Source organism: Capricornis sumatraensis, chromosome 10, assembly GCF_032405125.1.
Source record: "Capricornis sumatraensis isolate serow.1 chromosome 10, serow.2, whole genome shotgun sequence".
NCBI lineage: Eukaryota > Metazoa > Chordata > Mammalia > Artiodactyla > Bovidae > Capricornis > Capricornis sumatraensis.
The window spans coordinates 61,355,045-61,374,877 of NC_091078.1; positions in this window are offsets into that span (position 1 = coordinate 61,355,045).

The following is a 19,833-nucleotide window of genomic DNA, read 5'->3' on the forward strand; positions in this document are numbered from 1 at the left end:
AAAAAAAAAAGAAGTGCACTTTGGTCATTGAAATCTTCCTCCCTCCTTCCATCACTTCCCTGCTTCCTTTGTTGAAAGTAAGCCTGTCTCGCACCCAAATGCCAGTTCCTCCTCTTCTCTGCAGAGGTGAACACAGCTCTGCAGAAGACTGTGCTAATGCAACAAAGAAACACAAGAATCTCCTATGAGCCTGATGTCAGCTGGGATTCTCTGGCCCTGCTACCTGGAGGTAAGAGGACTGAAGACCTCCAAGTCCACAGTGAGGGGTCAAGCCCTATGTCCTCTGCAGATGTCTGCAAACTCCCAGCACTGAGTCCCCTCCTCTGGACCCCTCTGCTTCTGGAATCCAGGGTATTGTCTCATACACCCCTCAGGAACCCAGATGCAAAATATCAGCCCTTTTCCTGATTTCGATATAATAATCCACTCTTACTAAGTACAACTTCCCACAACCCCCTCATCCCCATATAACATCCTCACTTCACCCACCACAGGGCATAAGGGGTGTTTGGCCAAAGGGTCCCAACTTTATTTCAAGGGAAAACCTTGAATCTATCCATTCCGCCATTCCTGATGTTTCACATAAAAATCCTTATCAGAGAAATCTCTAGTTATAGACAAGGTAAAACATATAGATTTCTTATTTAAAACACCAGTCATTTATTTCAATAACCAAAGCAGCATCAAAAACATTCTCAAAGTTTCCAGCACACTGTGAGTTTCTCCAGTGACATATAGCATTAATGTACCTTCTGTTTGAGGGTAAAAGATGCAAAAGAAGAAGAAGAAGAAACCACAACAATGCTGTGGACTGAATGTTTATGTCCCGAGAATTCACAGGTTGAAGCCCTAATGGTATTTGGAGGTAAGGCATTCGGGAGGTGATTAGGTCATGAGGGTGGGGCCCTTAGTGGGATTAGCATCCTTCTAAGAAGAGAACTAGCCCTTTTGTCTTGGTCACATGAGAACATAACAAGAAGGGGGTATTCATGTACAAACCAGGAAAAGAGCCCTCACCAAGAACCAAATCTGCCAAGATCTTGATCTTGCACTTCTCAGTCTTTGGAATCGTGTGAAAGAAATGTTTGTTTTCTTGTTAAGACACCCAATATATGCTCATTTGTTACAGCAGCCTGTGCTAAGACAACAACAAAAATGAACAATACAGCAAGATCTCTTGAGGGCAGGAGTGAGAGATGAAATTACAAAAACTCAAAATGGCCAACTTTTACTGATTTATTTATCTTTAACTTTTTTTTATATATTGGAGTATGGCCAGTTAACAACATCATGGTAGTTTCAGGTGCACAGCAAAGTGACTCAGCCATGCATAAACATGTATCCTTTCTAAATGGCCAACTCATTGAGAACTCCCTTCTTGGAACTTGCAGAGAAAAGCCAAGGAAGCTAGTGACAGGGTCAGTGGCATAGCTTCCCCACACTGGCCAGGACTTACCATGGACCAGGTGCTGTGCTCTGCATCATTTAAAAATGTAATTCAGGTTCTACCAAAGTAATAATACACATTTTAAAAAGCCAAGTTGTACTCTAAGGGCAGTAAGAAAAATAGCTTTCCTCTTCCCATGCCTCCCATACCAAGTCCCAACTCTTTAGCAAATAGCTTTTTACGTATCTCCATTTTCCTGAGCAAAAGGAATTATACTGTTGCATTGATTTTTCCATTTTAAACATAACCTCCTGCCTTCCTGCTATGATGAGGGTTTTAGCACCTATACCTTCAGCTTATCTCTTTTCTCTCCTACATCCTCCCCATGGAATCATATCTCATTTTCGTTAAATCAATATGCAGTGAATATATTATCTTTACTAAGTAAACATTGGTCAAGCTGCTCAGGGAGGTACTACATTTACTTTCATGTATGACTTTTTGTTTTCCCTGGAGTTAATCATTGACTTTTTTTTTCACTTGCATAATTCCATATACACATCACTAAATCTCCAGAAGAGATGTAAAATTCTCTTCCATATATTCAAACACATCAGTTTCATCTGTGCTTTTGGAGATATCCTTCCCAGAGCTATCCTTCCTTCTGCCCCAGTTTGGGTTGGTGGGTCCCCATCCTTGCTGCCCAGTGGTCATTCTAGAGCTTCACTCACCAAAGAGTGAATTCCCTTCAACTCTCTTTTGTGTTAAATCCAGTTTCTGGGAAACAATGGCTTCATCTTCCTTTGCTAATTCTTTTATTTTGGTATAGATTTACTAGGATCCAGAGACTGCCTTTGGTTGCTTGGTTAGGTATAGAGTTCTGGGCTAGAAGGACATTTTCCTTGGTATTTTGAAAGTTGTGTTCCCTTTTACTCTAGATTTCAATGTTGCTAAGATGATATCACTCTTACCCCTAATGTCTTATATGTGACCCTTGTTTTGTTATTTCTGTCCCTACTCTCCCAGAGAGTTGTTTTTTTTTTTAATTGGTGTTCAGTTGATTTACAATGTTGTCAGTTCCAGGTGTATAGCAAAGTGAGTCAGTTATACATATATCCACTCTTTTTTAAAAGTCTTTCCCCATCTAGGTTATTACAGACTATTGAGTAGTTTCCTGTGCTATACAGTCAGTCCTTATTAGTTATCTATTTTATATATAGTAGTGTATATATGTTAATCCCAATCTCCTAGTTTATCCCCTTGCCTTTTCCCATTGGTAACCATAAGTATTCTACATCTGTGACCCTATTTCTGTTTTGCATATAAGTTCATTTGTCTCATATTTTACATTCCACATACAAATGATATCATATGATATCTTTGTCTGACTTCACTTAGTATGATGCTTTCTAGTGATTATCTCTAGATTATCTCTGCTGTTGCTGCTAATTCGTGTCAGTCGTGTCCGACTCTGTGCAACCCCATAGACGGCAGCCCACCAGGCTCCCCTGTCCCTGGGATTCTCCAGGCAAGAACACTGGAGTGGGTTGCCATTTCCTTCTCCAATGCATGAAAGTGAAAAGCAAAAGTGAAGTCCCTCAGTCATGTCAGACTCTTAGTGACCCCATGGACTACAGCCTACCAGGCTCCTCCGTCCGTGGGATTTTCCAGGCAAGAGTACTGGAGTGGGGTACCATTGCCTTCTCCTCTAGATAATCTCTAATCTCCATCCATGTTGCTGCAAATGGCATTATTTTGTGTTTTTTATGGTTGAGTAATATTCCACTGTATATATGTATTGCATCTTCTTTATCCATTCTGCTGATGAAATTTATATTGCTTCCATGTCTTGGCTATTGCAAACAGTGCTGCAGTGAATATTAGATGCATGTATCTTTTTGAATTATGGTTTTCTCCAGATATATGCCCAGGAGTGGGATTGTTGGATCATATGGTAATTCTATATTTAGTTTTTAAAGGATCCTCCATATTGTTCTCCATATTGGTTGTACCAATTTATATTCCTACCAACAGTGTAGGAGTGAATGCTTTTCTCTACACTCTCTTCAGCTTTTATTGTTTGTAGACTTTTTAAATAATGGCCAGTCTGACCAGTGTGAGGTGATAGCTCATTGTAGTTTTGATTTGAGAAAATTTTTAAAAATCTGCTCTTTATCCCTTTAAAATTTCATGAAAATGTGTTTTATATGGGTCTCCCTCCCCTTTAAAAAAGATTCATTGTGCTGGGTACTTCCTGGGCCTGTTCAGTCTGGAAAATAATATTTTTTGGTTCTGGGATATTTTAAATACTGTTTTCTTTCATAAGTTTTTCTTCCCTATTCTCTTTGTTCCCCATGGAATATCTTGTATCTTCTGTTGGACCTCTTATATTGCCCTAGTGTTCTTTATCCCACTTTTAAGACACTACTTTGACTTTAGCTCCATCCTTTTTATTGCTTTTTTTTTCAACACCTCACTGTCCTTTGAATACTCTTCAGGTGCAATTTCTTCTGTCTTCAAGGGTAGAACACCATTATCCTGTTTGCTTAGCTCCTTTTCTTCTCTTGTTTGTTTTGATGTTTGCTTTCTGTGTTGAAGGTTTTTCTTGTGATCTTCACCTTTCCCTTTATTCTAGGAAGGTGGCATCCAAGGTTAGTGGTGGTGGTTTTACAACTGGGGATGTGGTTTGACAGCTGTGGGTGTGGGCTTGACAACTGATTTGCTGAGGACGCTCGGGCCCTGCTGTTCCTTGGGAAGATTCTCCAAAATTCAGTATGTTGGCTTTTTGTCTGGTTCCTGGCTGGCAGATGTATGCCTGGCAAGCAGCATTCTGGGAACCTACTTGAGAAAGACTGAAAGAGGGCAAAGCCTCACGATTAGACTTAACCTCACTTCTGTCTGGGGCCTTACCTCCATCCCCAGTTGTGGCCTGAGTTGGGAGCTGTTCTGGTCAGTTTCTCCAGAGGCTGAAACTCCAGCTTCTGCTGGGGTGGGGCCGGCATGGGCTCAGGCTGTGTGGGGCAGGGACGCTGCTGCTCTCGGACAGATGTATCAACTTTACAGCTACTTTCTCTTTCATAATTACCATAAAAATGCATGCATTTCAAAAAGGGATCTCAATTCTATAACAAATTTCTTCTAAACAATGCAAAAAGAATATTAACTGGGCAAAGATTTTATGCCTTTTGAAAGTGTATATGTTACTGAAGATTTCATAAGGCAGGTGGGGGCACAGTTTATACCACCTGTTAGGTTTATAACCCAAACAACCAGATGAGAACACCCCAGGTGTCCCACTCTCAGAAGATCCAGGGGCCACCACTTCCTGTGGCTTTATGTCCACTCAGCGCCTCTGGCCTTATTCCTGCTGAGGCTCCTTCAAAAGCAACACAAAAATCCCTCTCCTTGAATCAAAAAGAATAACCCCCTCTCTCTCCTGAAACCACCTACCTTAATGCTCCAAACACAGATCAATGCCTGTTCCCAAACAAAGACAGCACTGTTTCTTAAAGGAACTTTGATAAGTTAAATATTCCTACTTCATTAGACCGTGAGGAGAAATCTGGGTTTACAAAAATAATTATGTTTTTGTGCATTTCTATGGGCTGATTAAAGCATTCCAAATGCACTCTAAGGGGTCCAAGCATTCAGGAAATTTCTGAGGCTCTAAAATGACCTTTATTTACTCATTCCACCTTCCTCCCACCCCCACCTGGCCTCTCATATTCTCACCAGTTTTCTCCACCAGCAGACACGGGTATCGAATATCAAAGGCAAAGAATAGTTCAAGAGGAAGTCTGTACTGTCCTTATTTTATAAATTGGGTTTAATAATTCATCTAAAAGAGAATTTTTAGCAACAAGGTTTGCATATGAAAAGGGAATGAGTCTTCCCTAAATAGGCATCTGTTACTCTTGCTGCAGTGCTGAGTGGAGACAAAAAAGGCCAGTTAGGTCCAAAAGCATCTCTTGGATTCACTAAAGACATCATGGCAAAAGTGATCTTAGAGCAAGATTTGCAAGGAAAGGAATTTCAACCACACCCTAAAAGTCTTTCCTTTGTTACTGCAGAAATCCACCTAGAGGTCATTGCAACAAACATGTATATTCCAAAACCATCTGCAGACTGTGGGTATTTGCATTTCCTGGTCATAAACCACCACCTGTCCAGACTCCCACTATTGCCTCTAATACCAACTAATGGCATCTTGTTAAGTCAGATGGTGGTGGGTTTGAGGGTCCCAAGGTTTCTAAGGGAACACACAAAGCTGTTCAAAATGTCAAGAAACCACTCATTTACACAGCTACGCTGCTCATGCGTGGCTGGCGACTTTAAATATTTGTCAATCCAACTTGCTGATTTTTGTGGGGGAGGGGAAGCTGGTAGAATGAAAGGGGTAGAAAATTAACAGAAACCTCTAATTGCCTAGGTTTGCTGCCTGGAATATTTTTGCAGTAGCTCTGCGGCAGGCAATACTGTCAGTGTTTTCTGACCTGACAATGGATGAAGACCCAGCAAAAGAAGCAATTAATACTTCCCTCCATCCCCATTTTATAGACAGCATCTATCTTCCTGCCTTAGAAAAAAATAATGGCTTGAGAATTAACTTTCCTAGTTTCTTTTTCCAAAATGTCCCTTTTTACCTGGGGTTTCCCTGGCCTTCCCTGGTGGCTCAGCTGGTAAACAATCTGCCTGAAATATGGGAGACCTGGGTTCAATCCCTGGGTTGGGAAAACCCCCTGGAAAGGTAATGGCTATCCATTCCAGTATTCTGGCCAGGAGAATTCCATGGACTGTATAGTCCACTGGATCTCATAGAGTCTGACATGACTGAGCGACTTTCACTCACTTCACTTTGCAGAGTCCCATTTAGCCAGAGGAGCATCTGAATCAACAGAATTTCCTGAATATTTCAAAAATCTGCAATCCCATAGTCTTTTCTTGAAACCCAGCACATTCCAATGATATCACCTAGATTTTTTTTCCTTTAAGGATATAATTTGTTTGTTAATAAGGATTCTCTTGCAGTGACACCCAGACTTGAGAAAGTGGGCATGTTTATTTTACCTGGAGATGTGTGGACTGAGCCCAGCTTTCTGGAGGGCATTTGATCCCTTTAAAAGTGTGATGTACTTTGACCCAGCATTTCCATTTGTTCTAAGGGATGGTCCCAGGTTTGTCAAAGCTTGCTGCCTCTGGTGTCTATCATTTATAATAGCAAAAACTGGGGAGCAATCTGAGTGTCAAAAATATGGTTATTGATTAGTCAAGTTATGGCAAAGTGTGCAGTCATTAAAAACTATTGTAGAATATCCGATATGGGGTAATGTTCGTGATGTTAAATAAAAAAAAACAGCTTATGATAGCTTTTAAAATTTCTTTTTGTAGGTAAATTTTATCATGAAAATAAATATGCTTAGAAAAAAATGACTGAAAACGTTGAAAAATGATGTTCAACATCACATGGTATATAGAGGGCGGAGAAAAGGGAGGATTTTTAATTTCTTCTTTGTGTTCTGCATTTCCCCCAATATATTACATCATTTGCATTTAGGAAAATAAATCAGAAACAAAGAATCAACTGTGCTATCAAAGTATATGTATTGTTACATTTTAAACTAAAAGATGCTACGAATCAGTTTAAAACACAGGCGCTCTTCATTTGATCAAGCACCATCTGAGAGACTCCATTTGGCAGGCCAGAGTCAATGACTTTGATGCTTTAGTTGCCGGTTGTGAGCTGTCTCGGGGTTTTAGATAAGCTGAAATGACGGTGCTTTAAATAGAGGTGAAAAGGATTCCTTAACCAATGCTTTTCAAACAGGAGTCCGGAGGCTCTCACGTTCAAGAAACTAGGAGGAGTGGGTTAAGATGTAGACAGTGGCTGAGATCGATAGCTGGGCGACTTAACCTCTCTGTACCTCGCTTCATCCGGAAATGGGAGGTAATAATACAGTACTTTCCTGGGTTGTTGAGGATGACCTGAGTGAACGGAGTATAAAGCACCGAGTAAAGTGCTCAGAATGGTGCCTTAACGGAGAGCAAGTGTCGGCTCTCACTAGACACTGCAGCCTCACCGTCTGCCTGGCAGAGCAGACCCCTGCATGCTCTGCTCCGCTGTGCTTGGGCGCCAGGCATCAGGACCCAGCGAAAAGCAAATGTGCTTTGACCTCAGCGCGCAGTGCAGACCCTGTTTGAAGCAGACACAATGCGCGCGCGCACGTCTGCCCCGCGCCCGACGTGCACGCCCGCGCGCCCCCGCCCACGCGCGAACACGCTGCTCCGTGGACCCGGCGCGGACCAAGCCACCTCCGCTTGGGCTTAACAGGCAGATATGAAACATTTCTTGCCCTCGCCAAACACCAGTAGCGGCAGAATGGAAAGGAAAACTGAATGAACGAAATAAAATAGTCCTTTCCACATCCTGCCGCCTCCAACCGCACCTCGCTTCCCGAGCGTTTTTTCAGGGTCACTGCCCAGCTGAAAAAGCCAGAAAAGATGGAGAGGAGCAGGGCGGGCAGTGAGAGAGGAATGGGTTAACCAAGGGGAATGGGGGGCCAAAGTCCCCTCCTTGTATTGCCCCCTCGCCATCCCCGCCCCTCGAGGGTGACCGGCGCATGAGCTCGGTCGGGTTCCTGTGGGGTCAAAGCGCAGAGCCACCAGTCCCGCCGCTTAGCCAAGGCGCTGGGCTTGTGCCTGGGGAGCTGGGGGCGAGACCGTGCTGGCGACCTTCTGGAGCAGCCACCAGGGCGTTTGCTTCCCGCTGGTCCGCAGACACACCCTCGGGGAACCGATGGCAACCGGCACTCCAATTCCTGCCCTCTTCTGGACCGTCCAGTCAGCCGTAGGCACCAACCATATCCTTGGTCCATCTCACCTGGTGATTCAAAACGGCCTTTTAAAAAGAAAACTGAATTTGCCATTGAGAACGCTTATATGAAAAATCGTTTTTGTTTTTATGATGGAAACATCAGGCACAAAAATCTTATGTAGGCTTAAGATTGTTTTCTTTCAGCAACACAGAGTTGTTAAAAAAAAAAAAAAAGTACAATGAAGCCAGTCTTAAAAGTTTTCTCTTAGGCATTGTAGGGAATGTGTGTTCAAATCCTGAATGCTAAAATTCCTTTGGACTCTTGTCATTATCAGGTGAATCTGAATACTCACATTGAATATTGAACAAACTTTGAAAAAAATAAAGACAAAAGTAAAATAATCAGATAAGAATGCCAGAAGCCCACGAAGTATTCTGTAACTCTTGGTCCCGTGTTTGAAATCAATTTTTTAGCCTTTTACTTCTCCCTGGTGCTTTTTTGTTTTGTTTTTGGTGTGTTTTTAAATCCACACATTAGAGTCTTACAGATAATGTGGTCTCTCTTTAGAGCTGATTTGACCCCACTCCCCTTTTGGCAAAACTTCTCTGTTTGCATTTCTCTCGTGCTCCAAACAGGTCTGTATATTAACAACATGCCTCGATTTTGGCGCAGCAGCCTTATTAATTATGTCAGCAGAGAGCTGGCATTAGGACTCCTTAGCGCCTGATAATTCCGTTTCCTTCCTGCTGGCATTTTTGCCTCCGAACCACCGACCTGCTATCAGCATCCCTCATTTTTCCCATCTTCTCAGCGCCCCTTCCCAGTCGCATGCCCCAATCTGCCCACTTCCCAAGTCAGTGAAGAACAGAATTTGAGGTCCTGGAAGAATGACACAGCAGAACTCTATGAGTATTATCATTATTATTATTATCTGGCCTGAGAGAAATTTTCTGGGCCTACAACCCAGGAGATCAAACTAGTCAATCCTAAAGGAAATCGATGCTGAATATTCATTAGAAGGACTGATGCTGAAACTGAGGCTCCAATACTTTGGCCACCTGATGTGAAAAGCTGACTCATTAGAAAAGACCCTGATCCTGGGAAAGACTGAAGGCAGGAGGAGAAGGGGATGGCAGAGGACAAGATGTTTGGATAGCATCACGACTCAATGGACATGAGTTTGAGCAAGCTCTGGGAGATGGTGGAAGAAAGGGAAGCCTGGCATGCTGCAGTCCATAGGGTCCCAAAGGGTCAGACAGGACTGAGTGACTGAACAGACAACCCAGATCCTTCTGGCCTTCTTTCATAAACTTTAGATAATGATGTTGATAACAATGGTTACCATTTATTGAGTGTTTACTGTGCTTTCAAAAAAAAAAAAAAGTGGATTATCTCATTTAATCCCTAAAACAAGCCTAGAGGCAGCTGTCATTATCAATACCACTTCAGAGAAGAGAAAAACTAAGGCTCAGTGAATTAGGGGTTCCCTGATGGCTCAGCAGGTAAAGAATCTGCCTGCAAATGCAGGAGACACTGGAGACATGGGTTTGATCTCTGGGTAGGGAAGTTAACCCTGGAGTAGGAAATGGCAACCCACTCCAGTATTCTTGCCTGGAAGATTCCACGGACAGAGGAGACTGGTGGGCTACAGTCCATGGGGTCACAGAGAATGAGACACGATTGAGTAACTGTTTGTTTAGGCCCAGGGGTTAGACTAATGTACACAGCATGACATGAGACAGCCCCATGTGACACTGTTTGCAAAAGTGGCTGGAGGCTCAGAGGTGTGACAGTTAGAAGCCACTTCAGAAAGTCAAATAGAATAATGTAGCTAAACAGAAAGGACAGTTTTCTCGGAGAGTGTCGAGTCCACTCATGTGCATCCATGCATGTGTGCTAAGTTGCCTCAGTCATGTCCAGCTCTTTGCCACCCTTGGACTGTAGCCCACCAGGTTCCTCTGTCCATGGGATTCTCCAGGCAAGAACACTGGAATGGACTGCCGTGCCCTCCTCCAGGGGATCTTCCAACCCAGGGGTCAAACCACCACATTGACAGGCGAGTTCTTTACCACTAGCGCTACCTGGGAAGCCCCAATTCCACTCACACAGCCCATCAAATACTATTATCAAACAGAAAACTGAAAGCCCTGATTTTGTTTTTATTTTTGGTTATCCGAAAACTTGCAGTAAAAGTGTGAGATTCTGGCCTATAATGTCCCCTTGAGGCCTAACATGCCTTGCCTAGTGACTAGGAAAATAGGGTATAAGCAGTTGTTTTCACAGATACTACTCCTAATGTTAGTGTTACACCATCCTTCAGGAGGCCACAGGCTCTTCCCAACCACGTCTGGCATCTGAGTGAGCAAGCCAGGGAAAGTCTTTAAAGAGCTGAGGGCTCGCTCGCCCGCCATATTGAAACAGATCAGTGGTCACGGCAGGAGCTCTCTGACTAACCTGAGGGCTCAGCCATTATTCAGAAACATTTATAACATGTCAGTATACCAGGCACTGAGCCGAGGCACTGCAGATCCATAGACGTGGTCTCCATTCTAATTTTACTTAAAATTAAGGTTTTAAATAAATCAGAACAGCTGACTCATGGAGCAGACAAAAACCAGGCTGGAGGGACATTTCCTTTCACGTTGGAGAAGGGTGACAGCAGGAAGGATGCGAATGCATTCCCAAGAGAGAAGAGGAGGCTAGCTATGAGGATCAGATTTGTCATCAGTTACCAGAGATGAAGAGACCTTCTCAGAAACAGAAAGGCCAGGAGCCTTGTCCATACCACAGGGCAAGGCTAATGGCTTGTAAATTATAAAACTTGATGTGCTGTATATGAGAAATCCAAACTGTCTAGAGCTATCAAATGTGGCAGTGCCCTTTTCCTGTCCTCCCCCCACCTGCCACGCACACACACCTACAGTCTTACTCTCTAGGAATAGATAGTACTGTGAACAGTTTAGCGTTGAATCAAAGGGAACTAGTGCTTCTTTCCTAAATGTGACACAAAAAGAAAATATACCAAAGAACATAGCCCAAAGTATTAATAAAATGAGGCCACAGAACGTATGCTAACTGGGCTACAAGATCCTTCCTGTGGAGTAAGTTTTTTGGGCTTTATCCTTTCTGCTTGGAAAGAAAGGCCTAAATATTTGCTTGTCATATGGAATTCAGGACTCAGTGGCAGTCACTACATAAACTGTCATTCCATCCTCTGGGTAAGACATCACCAGGTTTTGGTTAGAGGCCAGATGTGTTCGCCTGGTTGCTGTCACAGTCAAGGCTTAACCAACCTAAATGTCTTTATATGAAATTAACTTATCAAACTAGTAACATGCAGAACCTTAGAGAATGGAACAGGAACATGTTAAGGCAAGAAGGAGAATCTTGGGCTGGTGAAGCAATGCCCAGGGTGAGACATTGTAATAGGGACTCTGGGCAGGTGGGATTCTGGAGAGAATTTGAAAAGGAAAGGAGACATGGCTCAAGCGGTGGGTGAGGCTCAGGGCAGAAACTTCACTCACTTTGCAGTGTTGCCTTGGCACAGACATAGTCTATAGTAGTCATTACAGTAGCAAGTTAGATTGGGTTTTTGTTGTTGTTCAGTCGTTCAGTCATGTCCAGCTCTTTGTGATCCCATAGACTGCAGCATGCCAAGCTTCTCTGTCCTTCACCATCTCCTGGAGCTTACTCAAACTCATGAGTCAGTGATGCCATCCAACCATCTCATCTTCTGTCGTCCCCTTCTCCTCCCGCCTTCAATCTTCCCCAGTATCAGGGTCTTTTCTAATGAGTTGGCTGTTCACATCAGGTGCCAAAGTATTGGAGCTTCAGCTTCAGCATCAGTCCTTCCAATGAATATTCAGGATTGATTTCCTTTAGGATTTACTGGTTTGATCTCCCTGCAGTCCAAGGGACTCTCAAGAGTCTTTTCCAGCACCACAGTTGGCAAGCATCAACTCTTCGGCGCTCAGCCTTCCTCATAGTCCAACTTTCACATCCATACATGACTACTGGAAAAACCATACCTTTGATTATACAGACTTTTTAGGCAAAGTAATGTCTCTGCTTTTTAATATGCTGTCTAGGTTTGTCATAGCTTTTTTCCCAAGATTGGGATTCGTTTTAATTAATTTATATCCACACAGATTTATCACAGTCTCTGCCTCTACACATCCTGCTCCAGAACCTTGATGTTGAAAGGATCAGAACAGGTTTTGAAGGCTGAATAAGGAGGCGTGGCCACAGTTCCAGAAGCCCTACACCATCCCTTCTCCCCTGCATGGTCATCACAGAAGACACTGCGTGTCCCAGCCTCCCTTCCTCAGTGTGGCCCTGTGACAAGACTTTGCTCCAGGGTGATGAGTGAGAGTGATGCATGCATTCTCTCTGTAGTGCCCTGAGGTATAGGCTGCCTCCCTCAGGTAATCCAGCCTCTTCTGCAGGCATTATATAATAGGGGAAGGTAGATACGCAGGTGGAACTGATATGCAAGGATTTTATTAGTGGAAATGTCAGATGAGGCTGGGAGACATATCTGGAAATCTTCAAGCCAGGCCAGCATCAGAGGTGTCCCAGATCTCCTAGGAGCTTGTATTAGAGTCCCTGCTCTCCCTGGGGAGAGAGTCATTGACTCAGGCAGCCCACAGAAAGCACAACCTTGGTACAAACACAGCAATGGGCTTCAAGTATAGCAGTCAGCCCAGGTCACAGCACCCCTCAAGTTGGAGGCAAGTCTGCTAGGTGCATGCTCGGGCCATCACTGAGGCCAGCCAAGAAGGAGGTGTCAGGATGCTCCAGGGAGCAGGTAACCCCTGCTCGTGAGGAACAGGCACAGTCCTGCTGGCCCCATCTGGGAAACTAGGGAACACCCCTCTTCTCCACCTGAGGGGCATGGAAGGTCGGAAATAAACTCCTGTCCTCTCAAAGCTGCTGAGATGCTGGCCTTCACTGCAGCAGTTAAATGCTTACGGTAACTAGCGCAGGTTCAAGCCCCTGAAGTTGCTAGCAAACTGATCAGGGTTTTGCTTCCTCTCTCTCCACACTCCTCTCCCGCCTCCCCACTCTTCACCTGCTGGAGAATAGAGAAGTGTGAAATGCCCCCAGAGTGAGAAACACAGAGCAGAGGATTCTGGAGAAAAAACAGGTAGAACTATCTACCCCTCCCCCAACCCAAGGGCATACTGCCAAGACCCTGATTATAACCGCCTCTCTTCTTTACAACTCTGTATGAAAACATATGATCAAGGTGGTGGGGGGGGGGGGGGGGAAGTCTAGAAGGAAATATACCATAGCAATAACTGGCTCTAATGAAGTGGTAGAATCATAGATATTTTTTTTTATCCCTCTTGACAATTTTCCATAATGAATTGTACTTTTTACCTCTTTAAATGTTTATATTAAAAAACAAATTTTTCTGCTTTTCTGTATGCTTAAACACTTCCATAATAAAAATCATGTTTTAAATTTCAAAGCAATTGTTCCCCTTACCCTTTCTACCTTTTTTTGCTTAATATCCTGCACTTCCTTGTCTTTCCTTCCTTCTCCCTGCCATCTGAAAAAACCCCAAAAGTACCATCAGCTCTAAATCTGTGGTGGTTCATTAGGACATGTGATCTTGGGCAGATGGCAAGCCTTGGTTTCTCCTGGCTGAGCAGTTCACTGAGTCTAAGGGGAGATGGTGGTGGGGTCTCTCTTGAGGGGAAGCTGGCAGATGAAATCAGGTCTGAGATTGTGTTCAGTCCTCTGAAAAAAATGTCACTGCCTACAGCCAAACCAACTAGTTAGTAATCAACTCTAGCTCCTCTGCCCCCTGGCAACAACAGCCGGACCACATTTCCCAGATTGCCTTGCAGTCTGCCATGTCCACGTGATAACTGCAGTCCACTGGATCTGAGTTAGTCACTCAGTTGTGTCCAACTTTTTTCAATCCCATGGACTTGCCAGGGTCCTGGTAGCCCTCCAGGCTCCTCTGTCCATGGAATTCTCCAAGCAGTGATACTGGTGTGGGTTGCTGTTTCCTTCTCCAGGGAATCTTCCTGACTCAGGGATCAAACCTTGGTCTCCTATATCACAGGTGGATTCTTTACTGTCTGAATGTGCCATTTCCAGAACTCAGGATGGAAGGAACCTGATCCCTAATCACCTCTTGGATGGGAGTTGCCCACCCAGCAGAAACACCCATGCTGGACTTGATTTGGCAGAGAAATAATTGTGTTAAACCACAGAAAGGTGTTTTTTTTTTTTTTTTTTTTTTTTTTACAGCAGCAAGCTTACTGCGATGAGTACATTTTTCATCTCTCTTGCTAAAGTGGCCTGGCCACCATGTTCTAAATCCACTTAGTCTGAGGTGAATTTGATCGCAGAGAGCAGTGGATGGAGCTTCCCCTTTTAAGACTTGCAACCTGGCCTCTTCTGCAATCATTATACAGTAGGGAGATATTGCCCTTGATGTTCCCAATGAAATCTTATAACGTCCTTCAAATTTTCTGTAGTTTTCTTCAGTGGAAGCAGCTCTAGATGGGGAGCCTGGATTATCTATTCCTAATTATTAGCAGGATGATGTAACCCCTGCAAGCCTCAGAGAGTATCCAGTTCATTTTAGAGGTAGGCAGTCACGACAATGCTAATAACTAGCTGTGGCTGAGTGAAGGCCCAGCACCTTGAACAGATTAACTCAGGGAGGTGGGTGATAATATCAGCATTTTGAACATATGAGAAACTGAGGCTTCCCAGGTGTCGCTAATGGTAAGGAACCCTCCTGCCAATGCAGGAGATGCCTGAGACAAGGGTTCCATCCCTGGATTGGGAAGATCACCTGGAGGAGTGGGAGAATCCCCAGACAGAGGAGCCTGGTAGGCTATAGTCCATGGGATCGCAAAGAGTCAGACACAACTGAAACAACTTAGCACGCACAGACAAGGCACAGAGAAATAAAAACACTACCCAAGGCCACAGCTAGAAAATATCATATTCAAACATAGGCACTCTAACTCCAGGGCCAGAACTGAATTCTCAGGGTTCTAAAATGCTGAGATATACTCCAGAAGGCAATCTCTCTGTGGTTGTGATGCTCTTGGTGCTGGCCTTGTGATATCCCTGGACTTGGTGGTTTCTGTATCCCCTAGCTGTGTTCCCACCCTGCTCTGGACAACCTTCTCCTGCTGACAGCTCCTGCTCTGGAAATGTACAGCCTTGCAAGAGATGACAAGATCTCCCCTCTTCCTTGATCTCCTTAATCTGATTAGACACAAATTGTAATAGGCCTTGATTCGGAGAACTTCCTTTTGCCAAATTAAATCCCTGGAGATCTCACACACAGACCTTGATTTATGAACACCAGACTCTTTCAGTCCTCTGTGATTTTCTTTATTGAAACCTTGCAGGGCCAGCTCTTAAGCAAAAGAGAGCTGGTGATCAAATCTCGGTTTCCGATGAATTCAGGGAACATCGCAGGTTATGTGATTCAAATGCAGAGTAAATCACCCTGATTTACTCACCAGAAGAGCAATTAGAAAATGACAACCAGGCAAACCCTGGGCTTTAATTAGACTGATTATTGAAATACTAATACAGTTCTGTTATGACTATCTTCAGTAATTCAGCATTTCTCTAACAAATTGACTCATCTACTCTGAATTTCTCCAACTGTAGTATGTGGTGCACCTTCCTGGGCCATTATGAGGATTTAAAAAAAAACCTATTTAATACAGTTTATTAAGGACTCACTCTGTTCCAAACATTATCCCAACGAATACCACCTACTTATCATTTCATCCCCAATTTAGAGATAAGGAAATTGGCACTCAGAGAGGTTAAGCTACCTGCCCAAAGTGTGGTGAGCAGATTAATGACCGCCCATAAAAAGGAAACTGAGTATGTTCTAATCCCCAGAACCTTTGACAGTGTTACTTTGCAAAGCACAGGGATGTGCAGATGTAATTAAGGTAAGAACTTTAAGACGGAAAGATTATCTTGGATTATCTAAAAGTAGACCCAGAATAATCACAAGAGACCTTGGAAGGGAAAGAGGTGGGCAGTGGAATCAGAAAAGGAGAAGTGACAAGGGAAGCAGAGGGCAGAATGTGGGGCCGAAAGTCAAGGAATACATGAGCATCCTAAAGAAGCTGGAAAGGCAAGGACATGTATTCTTCCCAAGAGCCTCCAGGAGAACATAGCCCTGTCAACCCGGTTTAGACTTACGACCTCCAGAACTATAAGATTTGTGTTGCTTTAAGTCTCTTAAGTTTGTGGTGATTTATTATAGCAGCCTTCAGCAGCTGTAGGAAACTGCTACATGTTATACAGATGCTGAGTGGCGGAGGCAGGATTTGAATCCTGCTCCCTGTGACTGCACAGACCATGCTCTTTATGTATAGGTTCAGTGGCCTTGAAATTTAAATAGATGACCTTTAAAATACGGTTTTCATATTACAGCAAATATAATATTAAGGAATAAAATGTAAAACCCAAAAGATTTTTTAAAGACAAAATGTGAGATATCAAAAAAACTAAACTAAACAACCCACCACTACTGAAAGAATCCGTTTATCTTTTCTGGGAATTAGGACTCATAGCTCTGATGAAATCTGCAACACATAAATTTAATTTTTAATTAAAGACACACACCAGTATTCAAACTAAAGTGCAAGAACGCTTTGTTTGTTCTCTTTTTGATGCTCCACCACATTGCTCTTCTTGAGTTCTAAAAATTATCCTGTATTCTTGAAATCAATATTGTTGCTTCTCTGCTTGTTAAAAAAAATGATAAGCAAAAAGAACAGAAGAGCAAAAGAAGAAGAACAGAAGAAGCAAAAGAACAGAATAAAGGGCGCAATAGAACCAGGTTGTCTTTATGTGATAAGCTGGTGTACTAACGAACATACTATTTACAAGGGCACAGGACAAGGATGGATTGTTTGGTTTAAAACTGGAGTTTTAAAAAATAACTTATGGGCGATAAAGTAAACCTGGAGCCCTATCTCATACCCTGATTGGTTTAAGTTTCAAATCTGAAAGGAAAAATAGTAAAGCCAATAGAGAAAAATACACAAGAATATCTCTGTAGCCAAGAGTTGGGCAACCATAAGACTTCCTCCTCCAAATCAATAGATTTAATTGTATTAAGTGAAAAGATTTCTGTTCAATAGATAGATATGATAAACAGGTCTCAATCTGGGAAAAGACATTTGCAATGATTTAAACAGATAAAAAAATAATTGTATACTCTTTAAAGAATTCCTGAAAATTAACAGGAAAAAGACAGGAAACCCAGAAAAGAACAGGCAAAGAATATGTAGAGTGAATTCACAGACCAGATTTTCAAACTCATTAATAATCAGAAGAATGCAGTTAAAACAATGGACAAAATATATTACACTCACCAGAAGAGAAGAAAAATAGAAAGGTAATTAACAGTAAGAGTTGGTGAGGTTTTGAGGAAATGGGCACATTTATGCACCGCTGGTGGGAGGGTAAAGCAGGACAGTCATTCAGGAAGCCTGTGTAGTATATGCTCTAAGATCAGGGCCCCTTCCACTGGATCTTTATTCAGTCTGTGAGTAGCAGTGAGCTGGAGGCAACCCAGGGGCCCGTTCTCAGGGGAATGAGTAAAGTGATTGGGACACACACCGTGGCATAACCTGCAGCAGCTAGCAACACACTGGCTGTACAACACGTGTATGTCTTAAAACACAGTATTGAGTGGGAAGAAAGAAGGAAACAGCAAGTTCCATTACCCAATACTATGTATACCAATTAAAACACAAAATGACACCATATATTCTACAAGGAAACATCCTACCAGAGGGCTTTTATCAAACACATTGAAGTGGATGCCTGTGGGAAGAAGGGAATAGATCATGGATAAAAAGGAAAATACATCAATTGAACAAGAGTGACAACTCCTATGGAGCAATGATGCCAATATGCTATAACCTGAGATCTCTCAACACCTAAAATAATAGAAATAATAGGCTTTCTTTGGGGAGGAGGGACATTTTTCTGCAATAAGTCACGCCAAACTACAGGAGTTGATCCCAGGGGGGAGCCACTTTTCCCTGTCATGTTGGTTAGAAAATGTGAAGTGTTGACAGGTACCTAATATTTCTGAATCTCTAAAACATTCTTGGAGTTATGAAGAATGGAAACAGGGTAACTCATGTCTGGAAAAGCCCTCTTAAAGCCAACTCACTTAAAATGAGAACCAAACTGTCATTTCAAGTAGTGAAAAAAATTAGAATGTCATCTTTTTAAGCTTGAAAAGTAAAACTAAAATTTAATAAGATATGTTTTGTCTCATGTTTTATAAAATTATGTTTTCAATGCAACCCTGATCTGCTATATTACTAGTATTTAGGGCCAGCCTAAATACTGCAATAAGTATTTGTTGAATGAATGAATGAACAAATGATGATCAACTGTTAGAAAGAACGAAGAATGAATTGTTACTTTCCCCTCCGAGTGTTCCGCAATTTTCTCAGTTTTTTATTTTAAGTATAATTGATTTATAATATTATGTTAGTTTCAGGTATACAGCAAAGAGATTCCATTATATATACTTCTCCAAAATATTTTCTATTATAGGTATTATAAGATATTGAATATAGTTCCCTGTGCTATACAATAAATCTTTGTTGCTTTGTTAATCAACAAAGCACTTGTATGGTACTTTGTATTTTACGTATAATACTTTGTTAATCCCCAACTCCTAATTTACCCCTCTCCTCTCCTTCCCACTTTGGTACCTATGTTTGTTTTATATTTCTGTTTTGTGTAAAGATTCATCTCTGATATCATATAATATTTATCTTTCTCTGCTTTACTACTCTTGAGTATAATATTCTCTCAGTCTATCCATGCTACTGAAAATGACAGTTTTTTGTTTTTATGGCTAATATTCCATTGTGTGTGTGTGTGTGTGTATACAACTCATCTTTTTAGGCTGATTGTTGATGGGCACTTGGGTTGTTTTCATGCCTTGGCTATTGTATATAGTGCTGCTATAAACACTGGGGTGCATGTATGTTTTTGAATTAGAGTTTTCATCTTTTCCAGATATATACCCAAGAGTGGAATTGCCCGATCATATGGTAGCTCTGTTTTTAGTTTTTAAAGGAACTTCCATACTGCTCTCCATAGTGGTTGTACTAAAATTAAGAAGATATGTTTTGTCTCATGTTTTAAAAATTATATTTTCAATACAACTCTGATCTAAAATTCCCACCAACAGTGTAGGGGGTCTTCCTTTTCTACACATCCTTTCCAGCATTTATTGTTTGTTGACATTTTGATGATAGCCATTCTGATTGGTTTGAGGTGATACCTCATTATGGTTTTGATTTGAATTTATCTAATAATTAATGATGTGGAGCATATTTTCATGTGCCTGTTGGCCATATGTATGTCTTCTATGGAGAAATGTCTATTTAGGTCTTCTGCCCATTTTTTCTCGTTTTTAAACAGTTTTAACTCTGCATGATTTTCTCATTCTTGTTAACTTGGTGTGTGACTTTAGCAATTCTTCAACTTCACTTTTATCAACTTTGTGAAATTCTGTATCTTTGTAGATAATGTGATTTCTCTTTGCAATTGATCTGCCTTGCATTTGCATTACAAGCTCCAAAAGGGACATTT